At 40.2% G+C, this 13581-nt stretch overlaps 1 protein-coding gene across 2 annotated transcripts in view; it reads right to left on the bottom strand.

Annotated features, from left to right (window-relative positions):
- Window positions 1-12150, bottom strand: part of bmpr1ab (bone morphogenetic protein receptor, type IAb) — a 40252-nt gene extending 28102 nt beyond the window's left edge. For both annotated transcript variants that reach the window (XM_017702880.2, XM_017702886.2), the window contains exons 1-2: window positions 11914-12150; window positions 2754-2912 (exon numbers count right to left, since the gene is read on the bottom strand). The gene's annotated coding sequence lies outside the window, so the exon portion shown is untranslated. The remainder of the gene's footprint in view (window positions 1-2753; window positions 2913-11913) is intronic.
- Between the last annotated feature and the right edge of the window lie 1431 nt (window positions 12151-13581).

A 13581-nucleotide genomic window follows, 5' to 3' on the forward strand; every position in this document is an offset into this window, starting at 1 on the left:
CAAATTGCAATTCGGACATAAAATTAATGAATCTTTTAGCTATATTGTCCACCCATACTTTACTGGGCTGAAAACCAAAATCGAAAAACAACTTCAAACTTCCTAAAATTATTACATTATGTTATTCTATAGGACATGCCGCAAAATCGAACATTCTTGACCACAGAGTATAGCTGGTCATCCCAAGTAATTAATTACATTTTGTAAGTTATATTTTGTGCTTTGGCACTGCTGTTTGAGATTATAACTTTTTCATCCAAAACCTGAAATTTCCATTTTTTTTACTAAATTTGACACTAAAAATTTCAGTGCATTTTTACCAAGCATTCAAACATACTATGGCCTAGCACTATTGCCTGAACATACAAGCACTGTAAGTTGATATAATGGTAAAGAATGCAACTTTCATAAATAACCAGCCAATAATTCCTCTCAGTGTAGTTTGCAAGCACCATTTAGAATGTAATGTAAAGCTACTAAATGGTTGCAATTTTACAGCTTTGAGCTGAGACCATCTAATTGGAGCAGCAGGAGTGCTATAAAAGCTTGTATTTTATGCATGTTCTCAAGCGTTGAACCCTCCGCAGCAACAAACTCTCTTCAAAGCCCAAACATGACTTCTGGTTTGTTTGATCCTACATCCAGTAACACAGCTACACAGAAACTCCTCCCTTGAAAGCTCTACCTACATGATTTCATGTTCTATAGCAATGAGCAGAGTAGACTAATGAGCAGACATAGGGCAACGACTCACAAGAAAAAAACTGTTTGACAGATCAATACAATCACATATATTTACTTGGGTACCCAGTATATTGTAAACTACACCACAACTAGTCGATGGTTTAATTTTTCCCTTGTATGCATCCAAAAATCTTGAATCACATGGACTGCATGGATGGGCTCATCCTAAATTAGGTTGCTGTGTGTGGTCTGTGCAAGTGTGTGTGCTGAAGGCTGCTCAAGACACTGTTTGTATTTATGAGTGTGTGGGACTGAGTGGAAGTGTGTGCACGGTTTATGAATGCACAAGTGTAAGGCAGCATGGTAGTGTGTTTGTGCTGAAACCACAGTAACGACGAGTCTGGAGGAACACACTGGAAAACTTCAGAGCTGCCCACAGGCAAAGGCTCTGTTTAAAGTCTGGCAGATCACACGGCCTCGTTCAGCTCCACGTCCTCTGCAAACATGTGGCTGCAATTGAGTGGAACAGCCCCTCCCCCCAGCCTGCCATCTCACCAGCCCCATGTAAACATCCCAGGTCAGCACAGCTCACTAAACCACACTCAAATGGCCTGATTGATCCACTTCACTAAGCCAAACCTAAACTCTCACTTAGGTCCAATCAAAACGAAGGCCTGCGAATTAGCTGCAGTAATTCAGAGTGGAGCAGCTCTAAACGGGCTGTTCTAGGACATAAGAGCCATGAGCCCTGCCCATTTTGCACAGAGGTGCACGTGTAAACACACATTCCTCACATGACTGGGGGTTATTAATGCGCAGTGGAACAGGGGAGAGGGGAGGTGGGCTGGAGGGTGATCTGGACTCTGACAGACCAATCAAGCTCCAATAATTATGAGACAGGAAACCTGCTGATTGCCCAGGTCTGTCTCTGTCTGAGACGCAGGGTTAGGGGGTTAATCCGCGCTCACGGCAGCAGGAATCAGGGTGTTGCAAGGCCCCTTTCCTTCCAAAACACATGCAACGAGAGACGAAACAAAGAAAAAGTATAGCACTCAAACTTGGAGACCATTTTGGTTCAGGGAATAAGTAGTGGGACACCAAAAAGGAGGACACTGGTAAATGGAATAGTGTTTACTACTTTTGTACTAAATTTCTACTATTATGTTATCATGTCTCTGAGACAGTACTTTATAGGAGAAAGGGGAAAAAATAACTTATGTTAATTTCTTAGTGTAAATGTAGTGTAAAAATGTTTGCTTTTCATGTCTATTGTTTTAGTCATTAAGGAATACTTACAGAATGTAAAAGGGCAGCAGCAGGGAAGCCAAAGACCCAGAGACCACCCTTCATTTATTTAACTTCCAGTCAAAACAGCCGTTAGGTACAAGTTAGTAGTACAAGTTATTAATTAAGGAGATATTTCTCAGGAGATTATATATAACATTCCACTGGTGTAAGTAAAGGAAACATCAAAGAAAAAAGTGAAAAGCAGTAGTTCCTACAAAATATTAAAAGATAGAAAATGTGACTTCTAACAACCTTGCAAAACCTGGTAGACCACTCAAACAGTTACCATCAGTGAAACAGCACAAGGTCCACTCTTGCTTCAGATGGAAGGATGTGTAGCTGCCAAAGGAAATAATAAAAGGGCCACCACAGAAAATACAGCCAACTTCTAAGACTGAACTTTGGAGAAATACAAATTGAAAAGAACAAATCTTCTAAAAAGAGAAAGCCGTAATAAAAGTAAAAGGTGGACAAAATAAATACTTAACTGTAAATCAAATAAATCTATGTAAAATGTGACAAGTTTCTTCTTTTATATATAAATAAAAAAAAAAACACTAAAATCAAGTAGATCTTCACTGAATGCAACGGGCCTGAACAAAGTTAAAAGTAAGTCTCTGGAGGTGTTTAACTCTGAATGATGTTCATAAATTACAGAACTCAACAACAACATTCTTATACCAAAGTGACAAGCTTAGGAACATAGAGAGATGGAAAGACTGAGGTCAAGGTACTTTCCACAACCACAATGGAACAAATAAGAAGCCAAAGTGAGATCTTACCTGAAAGGGGAGCCAATGTGGCACAGCATGATGTTCCAGAAAGCACGGCCTGACCAGACTCATGGGTGTCTGAGGTAAGATGCCCCACACTGACGGAATTTTTCTAGGCAGTTCTCATAAGGCAAAGCCACCAACATGCCCACAAATCCTTCGGTAGAACTGCAGAAGAACAGTTGAGAAAAAAAAATGTTAAGAAAAGATGATGAGAATGTTTTAAAGTAATCAGAGTGGTAAATGTGGTCTCTGTACCTGGAAGAAGCTACTAGGAAAGACAAATATATTTCTATTTCATCTAGTTAAGATGTTCAGCAAAACATTGGTTAAAGCTGACAGAAATGCAATTAAGGGTGTTATCATGACCTTACTTGTGCAGCAAAAAGGTATGACATTTGTAAAATACACAGATAACCTTTAAGAACCCTTGTACATGGGGAATAAAATACCACGCACTAAAAGCCAGCGAGAGATCCCTACATTATTAATGATGCACCTTCAGCATTCACTGATGTTTCTGACTTACACCAGACCTCATCCACATAGACAGAGGAGTACAAGAGCAAGGTGTCATATTACAAAAGAGTGTAAAAGCCAAGTTGCAGCTTGTGAAGGGTGCACGGTCAACATCACTCAGCAGTGCAGGCATGAACTGTCTGGATTCAGACTAAAAGCTGCTTGGCCTATAGAGATTCAAGAGTTTTATTGTCATGTGCACAGCAGAACAGGCAGTTGCACTGTACAATGAAATTCTTACTTTGCTGTTCCTCCATTCACCATATATACTCTTAAGAGAATAACAAAAGGAAAATATAAGAATCGCTCTAAAAAACCGTAGTAAAAAGTAAAAGTATCTATAACCATGCCATGTTCCATTCTTTAGGTTTTTAAGCCTGTTCAGAAAATGTTCAGCGTCTAATGAACACATTTGGCAAGAAGGAAGCTAGAAATGGACTGTAGGGTCTCTATCATACAGTCTATCATCAACATCCTCCAGTTGAAGCACTGAGGCTTCATAGTGTTGAATGGAATCTAGAGATGGTGCCACTTTTTAATTTTCCCATTTCGATATTAAAATCTTTAGTATCAGCTGAAATTAAAATAGTTACTTTTACTTAAAGCACTTCACATAAGATAAATATCTTAAAACAGACTATCATGCTCAAACTACTCAAAACACTCTATTAACCAAAAGGAAGAAACACTTAGTCAACAGTATCACACAATGAGTCTGCACTAGATTTTAAACAAGATTTGCCACAGAATTAGATCAGATTCGTTAGTTTTTTTTTCCCTTTGATATCTGATCCAGCATTTTCTGCTGATGTCTGATAATGATGTCTGATAAGCCATCTTTGATGGAAATGTCAATACTTGTGTCTAGGGGCAACGTAAATATCAGTCCACTTTCTGTTCTTTCACAAAATATTCACATCAAATCAACCAAAAAGCCTTAAAGTTACTTTTCCAAAACATTTCCTGAGTACCATATACTCACATCTAGACATCTAGGTTTCATCAAGTAAGAAGGCCACTCAGTAGAAGAATATACACCAGTCCAATAAAATCTTAGAGAGCCCATCTGTCTGTATTTACACTATGTAAACGTTAACACGAGCAGTTCAGCCTAATGCAGACATCAAATGAATAATCCCCAGTTAAAATGTCAGGAACTACGAAAGTGTTCATAAGGTTACATAACACCTACATTGGCTTTTCATGACTATATGCCTTTATGATGCTGGAATAGACCTTTATAAATGATTGTGTAGGGTTGTCAGTTGTCACAAGAAGCTATCATTTAGCCTTTATGAATGCTACCTGTTCCATAGGACACATCTGAGTGCGTTTGTCTGTTATGAGGGAGCAAAATAAATACAAGTAAAACGCAAAAGAGCTTAGCAAGTTGGTTTAAAAGGGCTTTTAATACAGGCTCCCTCACTGATGAGCAGCGAAGACAACAAGCTGCACTTCTGAACCCCCTTTTTATTTATTTGAACTTCTACGCAGTTCAGCACCTCAACAGCTAATCAAGGAACAGCAAAGGCACTTACTTGATGGCATCAATGGAATGTGCATGACATGTTAAATGATATGTTTTTGTGAGTGTGGAAAAACAGTGGAACGGAGAGGGGTAAACAGAAGGCAGAGAGAGAGAGAGAGAGAGTGAGAGAGATGGAGGAAGGGTGAGCAGGAAAGAAACAGAGCAGGAAGATGAGGGGACAGCTGTAGGAAGTGGAAATCAAGATGCCATCGCCACTGTTAATTCCAGAGGGTTTAGTAAAGCCAACAAGAAAGCATGGGGGCGTATAAAAAGCAGTTGGGGCTAATATGATCAAAGTGAACGATCAGCCATAGCTAATTGAAATTAAAGCCCATGAAATGAGAAGGTTAGCGTGGTTCACTGGGGCGCTCTGTGTGGGAACATGCAAAACTGGTGGGAGGCCTCCGCAGCTCCAGCCCAAACAGACCAGAGCTTCCACTCTGACCTCCTTCACACTTTAAGAATGACATTTAAACTTAACACCTCCTCTGCCAAACAGCCTTTTGCACCGTTTCATTTCTACTGAATCTGCACAGAAAATTTTTTTCTCAGTTATTTGCTGAATCACACTTGCTTACTTTTCTCAGAACTTTACCCCTTAAAAAATAAATGCTGTCAACATCAAAACCTGATCCAACTAAAATATAGCTAAAGCTCTGAGGGCTGATGATCTAGTAGTTTTACACTGTAATGGTCAGATGTCAGTAGCAGAGGGCTGACCACTGGTTGTGAGCAAAAACACAATACAGACCCCAAGCCTATTATCTCTGGACTCAGACCACAAAAAAAACTAACTCCTGACCTCAATTATACATTGTGAAATGCCGAATCTCTGTTAAAAATGCTTTTCTGATCTAGGACCAAATGGAAACCAGCAGCAGGAGGTTTATGAATCCCAGCTCCCTCAGTGTTTAGCTTCAAAAGATGAGTGTGGCCATAAAGAGATAAGGTTAGGAGGTTGATTAATAGATGTTAATAATGAACCCTTAGTCCTATAAATGTTACCTAACTTTAAAGGAAGGCTTGTTCTCCACCTACTAAAGTTAATACCATTCACAAAGAGAGAGACAAAGAACTTGGTTTGCTGTGTAATAAGAAACAAAATGTGGGCATTTATCTGAATCACTGATTTAAGAAGAAACTAAATTAATTAATTCAGTTCATAGAAAACATGCCTTAGAAATGTTTAATGGATAATATTTATCCAAAGTCAATCTGGAGCATTTACATAGGTCCATTCGTGGTTTCTCGCAATGTACTCAAACTTTCACACAATGTGCAAACAGCAGCTGTGTTTAAACGAAGCAGAAAAAAGGCCATTTTAAAAAAGGCAAAAATGCCTTTTAAATTTTAAAAGAAATAGCTTGTTCAATTAATATTAACTGAAATATATACACACACATTATATATAATTGTGCTTCATAAACTTCATGAAGCATAATTCACAAGCATACAAAAACGCACAGCAAAACTCTAAAGGTCTGCTTAGTGTTAGACTAATGAGGCTTTAGTCAGGTGGGTCTAAGCCTTCCGCATTGATTTGCCACGTCTTAATCCATCTTTATAAGCATTTAACCTCTATTCATGCAGAAATGATTCCCTGCTTCTTCAAGGCAGCTGCCTGGGCTGCTAATTAATGATTTTTTATGGAGTTTTTGGTTCAGGGTCAGTAGCAATAAGCCCATACAAAGTGCAGTACGACTAGACTCCACTCTGCAAACACAGCCTGTTAAACAAACTGACAATAGTGACCAAATAACGCTGTGGGATGGATAAGGAAATACATTTTTACGGTTGCTAAGGTAACACAGGCCTTTCAACTGCTGGTTAAGTGAACATCTCTTGACTACAATGACCACCTGTAGCCCACCTCACTGTAGCCAAAGCAGCAATGACAGTCCCATATGGTCCGTGAGAGCAAGACAAAGGGAGGTCCCAGCACAGCTGATAATGGGTGCATGTGTACTTTGTACGCTCCAGCTCACCCAAAACAACTCAATTCTTTTGTTCTAAAGCCCTGCAAAATGTGCTGTTGAAACAAAGGCTCGTGACTAAAATGTCCTACAGTGGCATGAAAAGAGGAATTTAAAGTGATGAAAATAAAATGGTAATTCAGACTGAAAGCAGAAGCCTATTCCCAAATATGAATTAGGTTATGAAGCGATAGTTACACTATAACTGATTGACTGTTGGACACTCCAAATAAAGAGGGGGAAAAAAAGAGGGAAAAGGGAGAAAAAGGCCACAGGTATGTTAAACCAAATACTAAACCATTACAACAACTACGTAATGCAGGTAATGACAATGCACTATTATGCAAGACTACTCTGGGAATAATCTGAATAATACTGCGAAAACAAAGCAGTGATATTGGATTTTACTGCCCTCTTTTCTTTGGTTTCTGTCCTTTTCTTCAGAGCTACTGAAAAGAGGTGTTCTTTGGTTGCCAGCCACATACAAGCCATTTGTAGACTCAGTGTTCATTAAGATTTGCTGATAACATTCAGTGAGAAAAAAAGTCACCAAGCCAGGAAGTGCACGTCTGTCTCTGCAGTAAAAAGGGGGAAGTGAACAGGTAGGCTATTGCCATAGTGGATAAGATCTCTCCAGACCCAATTTCAGCCTCCATTCACTGCCATTACCCAAGCCCCCTCTGTGGCTTTTCAAAACCACATCTTATTTCAGACAGGGTTCATTGTACAAAAAAGAAGCTCCTGAAAGCCCACGGTGAATGCACATAGACACACTAGGCTCCATCTTACAACTGACATTACCGAGCTCTCTTGGCGCAGTCGTTTGAAAACAATAGCCTTTATGAAGTCTAACCAGACTATGAAAAAGATTACAAGTGGTTTTGCTTAAATGAACAGCTGAGACAGCACAATATTGCTTTCTCCTCTCCTTTAACTCACTGCATCCAGATAGAGAAGGAGGCAGTAACCTGATTCTGGTTCTCTCCTTCAACTCCCCCACCCCCAAAACACTCAGCTGCACTGCACCCGACCTCCCCACCGTTGCTCTCTCCGTTTTTCCCTGAGCCAAGGCTCCTTAAAAGCCGGGAGAAAGCCCAAAGGCCAAGAGCAAAGAGGTAGTTATCCATTGAGGGAGAAGAACAACTTTTTTTTTTTTAAATATGGCTGTAATGATATATAAATAAAGAAGGCTTGGCTCTTCAGGAGAAAATTAGATTTGTTTCCTTGCTCTCCTCCCACTCCTGGTTTAGTCGTGAGCAGACAGAGGCCTTTCTCTGACCGGTGGCTCCAAGAGCCACAAACATCATTAAAGGTTGCATTTGCTATATGAGGTAGAAGCAGGGCGAGGGGGTCAGGAAAGAACGTTGGTCATATCACATCTGTTGAGGAATGAGATAAACAACTAAGAAGAAAAGTAAGCTGGAAGTGGTTGGAAATCTCAGGCTATGAATCATGAGAACCGATGGGAGAAATCAGTTCACACAATTTGCAAATGTTAACTGTGGTGTTAAGGGCAAGGCTGATCTTACAAACATTCTTCAAGGCAAATCACCCATGCCTGAGAGAAACACAGACAGACACTATCTGCAGCCTGTCTGCCCACATGTTCCACAATTAGCAGCACCACATAAAGAATCATGAGAAGCGATGGGTACTTTCATGGGAGAAATCCATTTCACATCATTTGTGGTTGTGAACTTGTTAGCTTTACCATTTGCGCAATGCTGAGAACTAGATATCAAATCACTAATGTCAGAATAAACTTGAAAAACTTCGGTTCACAAGCAAATGAGTAAATAGATAAACAAACAAATAATACAACTATTTATATTTATTTAACATGTTGATGAATTCACTGTTAAAGCGAGGTCAGCTGCTTTTCTGTGAGGTCCCAGCAATGACAAACGTCTTGATTGTGGCACCCAGAGGCTTTGACACAATCTTAAATGAGCATGCATTGTGGAGATAAAATCTACAAAGAGAAAATGAAACAGGGAGGTCAGGGCGAGTCGTACAAAGCCACAAGCCAAATATCCGACCCAAGACATACACACAGACAAGGCTGCAAAACCTGATACACTGTCTCACTCTGAAAGTAACTCATTTACACTAGAGCTGAACAATCAATTGGTTTTACATCGAAACTGCAATTTGAAAGAGTAGAGTTTTCAAATTAAAAGAGCTGCATTCTTTATTATAAATCACATGATTAATTATCAATGTTGTCTTAAGTTTTCAATGGACAAAACTGAACCTAATAACACAGAGCCTGTGAACTGCCTGTAGATGACATCAATCAATCAGAAGCTACCAAACACTTTTGTTCTGTATATGTGACATCACAACCAACTGTTAGTCTGACACACTCAGTGAGCAAGCTTCAAGCCAGAAAAAGTGGATATTCTGGTCTTCTTACAGACTACAAGTCTGTAAATTAATGTATAGTACATAATTGCACTTTAATCACAATTGCAATATTGTTCAGCTCTAATTTACGCATTCAGCACATTACAATACACATTCAGACTTAATATCAATCAAGTGTTGTCAAGTCTGTGCAGATTTATCAACCACACGAATGGCATTTCCCTAGAATATCCTGTCCTCTGTTTTGGTCTTTAGACTCCTTAATGGCTTGTTCATGATTCCTCTGATTGCCTCCATCAATCTTGTTGCTGGCCGTCTTTTACCTTATTTCACCTTCAACTCTTCCAAGTATAATTGTCTTCTCCAATGAACTGGTTCTTCCCAAAATATGTCCAAAATAAGTCTGGTTTTCTGGGCACAGGCATAAAATATACACTGTGTAGAAGTCAGAGATCGTTTTAATATCCAGTTAAAACTGTTATTAAGTACCAGTTACTTATGCCATCAGTTTTACAAAGACATCTTGAGAGATATTAAAGTTAAGTCAAGTTTGTGATATTTTCTGCCCCTCATTTTCTCCTCTTTCTCTCAAAGTCCTTAGGTTCTGTTTATCTGCTGGTGACAGTTTTGGTGGTCTACCAGGTCTTTCATGGTCACAGTCACATTTTTGCTGTATCTTTTACTTTTTTTTTTATTCCAGTTTTGAAAACTCATCTTGTTTAACTAATTTTCCCTTGACTTATACTTTTCTCAGGAAAGTGGATCATTGTATATCTAATCTCCTCGGAAATAGCTCTTAAAAAATGATTAACTTATACTTAACAGCCATTCTGATTGGAAATTAAATAAACTGAGAGTGGTCTCTAACTTTTGCACAGCATTGTATATAAACTGGCATGTTGGATTATCTTTTTTCCCCCATAAAGACTTCTTTCTAGCCCAATCAGCTAAGTGTTCCTGAAAACGACTTCCAGATCTAAGTAGCTCAAACTGCCCGGTGTTTACTTGAAAGTCTATTCATATTCACTGCGTTGAGACAGGGAAAATAAACCATAGGCATTAAAGTCTATTTGTGTTTCCGAACACTGGCACTAAAAAAAGAGAAGGGTTTCTTTGCAGAGCCAGGAGGCGAGCACAGCCCACTCTGAGGCTCCATTTTTCCTTCAGCATTTTTCTCTTCTTTTTTTTCCCCCTGGAGCACAAAGCCCAATACCACGGTGAATCAAGATATACGGATAGAGCGGCCTCTCTTCTTACTGGGAGATTTATCTCAGTCTCCATTTGTTATAGCCCTGGGGACTAATCAGAAGTCGGTTTGCTCTCTGTGTGCCGGGAGGACTGAGACACACAGATTTACTGAAAGACACACTCACTCTGAGCACCCTTTTGAAGCAGACAGTTTAAAAGGGCAAGAACACACTTTCTAATCAGCAGTGCTCTGTATAAATACAGAAGGAAGGCTACAGTGTCCTCTGGATTGTTGCTGAAAGGGCCCTGCTGACTGAGCTTTTACACAACTGCAGCATTCCGAAAATTCACAGTGTTCCAGACAGCAGTGCACATACTTCAAGATATAAAAGTATAGCTCTGTCTTCACAAGCCTAAACATGACTCTGAGATCCTAAAAGTACAGAAAGCAACAAAACAAAGCGGTGCCAGATACACAGACTCCAACTGCAGCTAGTCACTGCAGATGCACAAAATTAACACGCTAAATAAAAGAACATGAAGGAAACTTGGGCTCCGGTGTCACTTTGCCTGTCTGACATGTTAATAGACCTATAATAGCCAGTACCCTGATTACCAATCACGCAACAATAATGTGGCCTTCACTCCTCTACGACATCACCACCACCAGCAAAGCCACAAATAATCTTTGAATTTGCAACCCATTCAAAATATACTGGTCCTAGTTTATTTCTTTAGGCTTAGTGAAACGGTTTGGTCATGTAGATATTCAGATTATAAAATGATGCTTAAATTCTAAATCTGGTTCATTCTCAACAGCATTACAGTTAGTACTAGGATTTGGTCTTGGATTGAGAATTACGTTTAGGCTTAGGGAAATGGTTTGGTCCTGTTCATATATATTCAGTTAAACAACTACAGTGGACTGTCCTATGAGTGTACCATAACTGTGCTGTGAAAGTACTCACTGCAAAAGACACAAGCCCACATTTACAAAACACACATAAAATGCCTAGTTAAGCCATCTGTAGGCCTGCAAGGAGGACTTTACAGGGTGCAGGCTGGAGCTTGTGATATCACTAAACCTACAAACAACTAAATCCCCCCGAAAACTCTGCTAAATCTAAACATAACGCTTAAAAATGATCTTAATGAACATAATCGTAAATGGATGGTTATTATTGATTGTGTACTGATATTCCAGGAGCACAAACTTGTACAGTGTCATTATTCTCTGCCCCAGGGCCTGAGAGTGCTCCAGGTTAAGCGACAGTAGGAAAGCCTGGATGTTAGCAGGGGAGAGAGAGAGGAGCTACACGGCAAGATGGCTAAAACGGTACGGCTGCTGTGTAGTGTTTATCGTAGTGTGGCATACCAAAAGTTAAACGAAAGGAAACGCCGTTTGACGGACAAGTGACTGACAATGTGAGTTTAAAATACAAACAAACATTTAAAAGTCCATCGTCACTGCGCATGCCAAGTAGCTACTGAACAGGGAGAACACATTTTGCTGTAACGCTACAAACGTAACGCTCCTCTCAAAGTTTTCTCCCGGAAAAAAGCATCGAGCAGAATATCCGGAACCCCCGCTTACCTATCCGTCTATTCGTCCACCTACTCCGGCCGAAATCCCTCGAAACAGAGCCCTGACTCGATTCCTGTCGCCAGCGGATTATAGAAGCTCTCCGAAATGTAGTTTTAAAGTGGTTTTATCCAGTTAGTGTTGATGTTTTGTCCAGGTACACGTCCGCGTCGCTCTCTCTCTCTCGTAGTGCTGGAGCTACATTCCACACTGGAGCTGCGTAGCCAGAGCAGCAGTGTAGAGCCAACCCTCCAATCAGTGCAGGCCGGCCAGGAGAAGCACAGGGAACGGAGGGGGCAGGGTGGGTGCGTGGGTAGATGGGTGGGGGTCCAAACTAATGCTTCAGACGCCACCTCGCGTACAGATTGTCATAGATATGGTTGAATGTAATCTGCTGGATTGTGGATTGTACTATGCACCAAGCTCAGTTAGGGAGATTTAAATTCAGTTCACTTTAAAACTCGCATGTACTCAAGCAAACTGCACACTTCATGAGTCTCCGTTATTGCATCAGACTGTAATGCACAATTCGTCAGGTACTCTTTACCTCAATCGTCACTGGTCAGTTTATGACTGCTGCTGACCAGAGTTTTGGGTGGGAGGCCTTTCTCAAAAATCTGACCGTTGGTAAAGGACTAGAGCAGGGTCCTGGAGGGCCGGCGTCCAGCAGTTTGGTAGCTCCCCTGCACTAAAGCTGGCAGTTAATAGACGAGTGTCATCAGATGTGTTTGCCCTGAAGCCACTAAGTGTTTTTGTTGGTTTCTGATGGTTTAGTAATGTGTTTTGGCTGTTTAATGGGGTGATATCACAGTGTAAAGGATCCTAATGGTTTAACAGATGACCAATGGCTGATTATAAATGCATTTGATGGTTTCCTAATGGGATCTAAGAGTGTTCCTCAGGAAACTAGTGGTTTTCATTGGAAGCCATTAAGTCAGTTCCCAAAATCATCAAAGTGTCCAGGACACCAGCCCTCCAGGACCGGAGCTGTGTACCCCTGGGCTAAGGGTAATATAAATTGTGTGGCAACTGACAGGCTATAGATTATGACCGTATAGTAGCAACGTGTGCCTATAACCTGCTTCTAATTGAGATCTGACACCACATACAAAATGTCTCCATAACCTTCGGGGTCATTGGTTCCCGCTTGTGGACTCTCTGCTTCAGATCAGCTCACAGTTTTTCAGTGAAATTTAGGTCCTGGAATTGGCATGATCACTGCAGAACCTTGATTCTGTGGTCAATGAACCATTTTTGTATGGATTTGGATCATTCCATGATCATGTCTAAGCTTCCTGACAGCGGCAGACAGTTTTAGATCTAAAATCTCCTGGTATTTCATGTCTGCAATGATGAGTAATAAGCCTTAGGGCCTTAGGAAGAAAAGCAGATACACAGCATTACATATTCACCACCATTCTTTACATTAATTACACTTATTTATGAAGTGACATGATGTCAATTCCAGCTTCTGACCACCATATTGTGCTTCTCCATAAATGGGTCATTCTACAGAAACATCCATTTTTGTGTCCATAGCGTTTACAGATATATTGCACTTGTTAATGTTGTTAACTTGTTAAACATGTTAATGTTACAATTATGCCTTCATGAGCCATCAATTTAGCAATATTGGTTTTTAAATCAATTATACATAATTCTAGGCACCACAGAAGTGCT

The sequence above is a fragment of the Pygocentrus nattereri genome, chromosome 13 (genome assembly GCF_015220715.1).
Source record: "Pygocentrus nattereri isolate fPygNat1 chromosome 13, fPygNat1.pri, whole genome shotgun sequence".
NCBI lineage: Eukaryota > Metazoa > Chordata > Actinopteri > Characiformes > Serrasalmidae > Pygocentrus > Pygocentrus nattereri.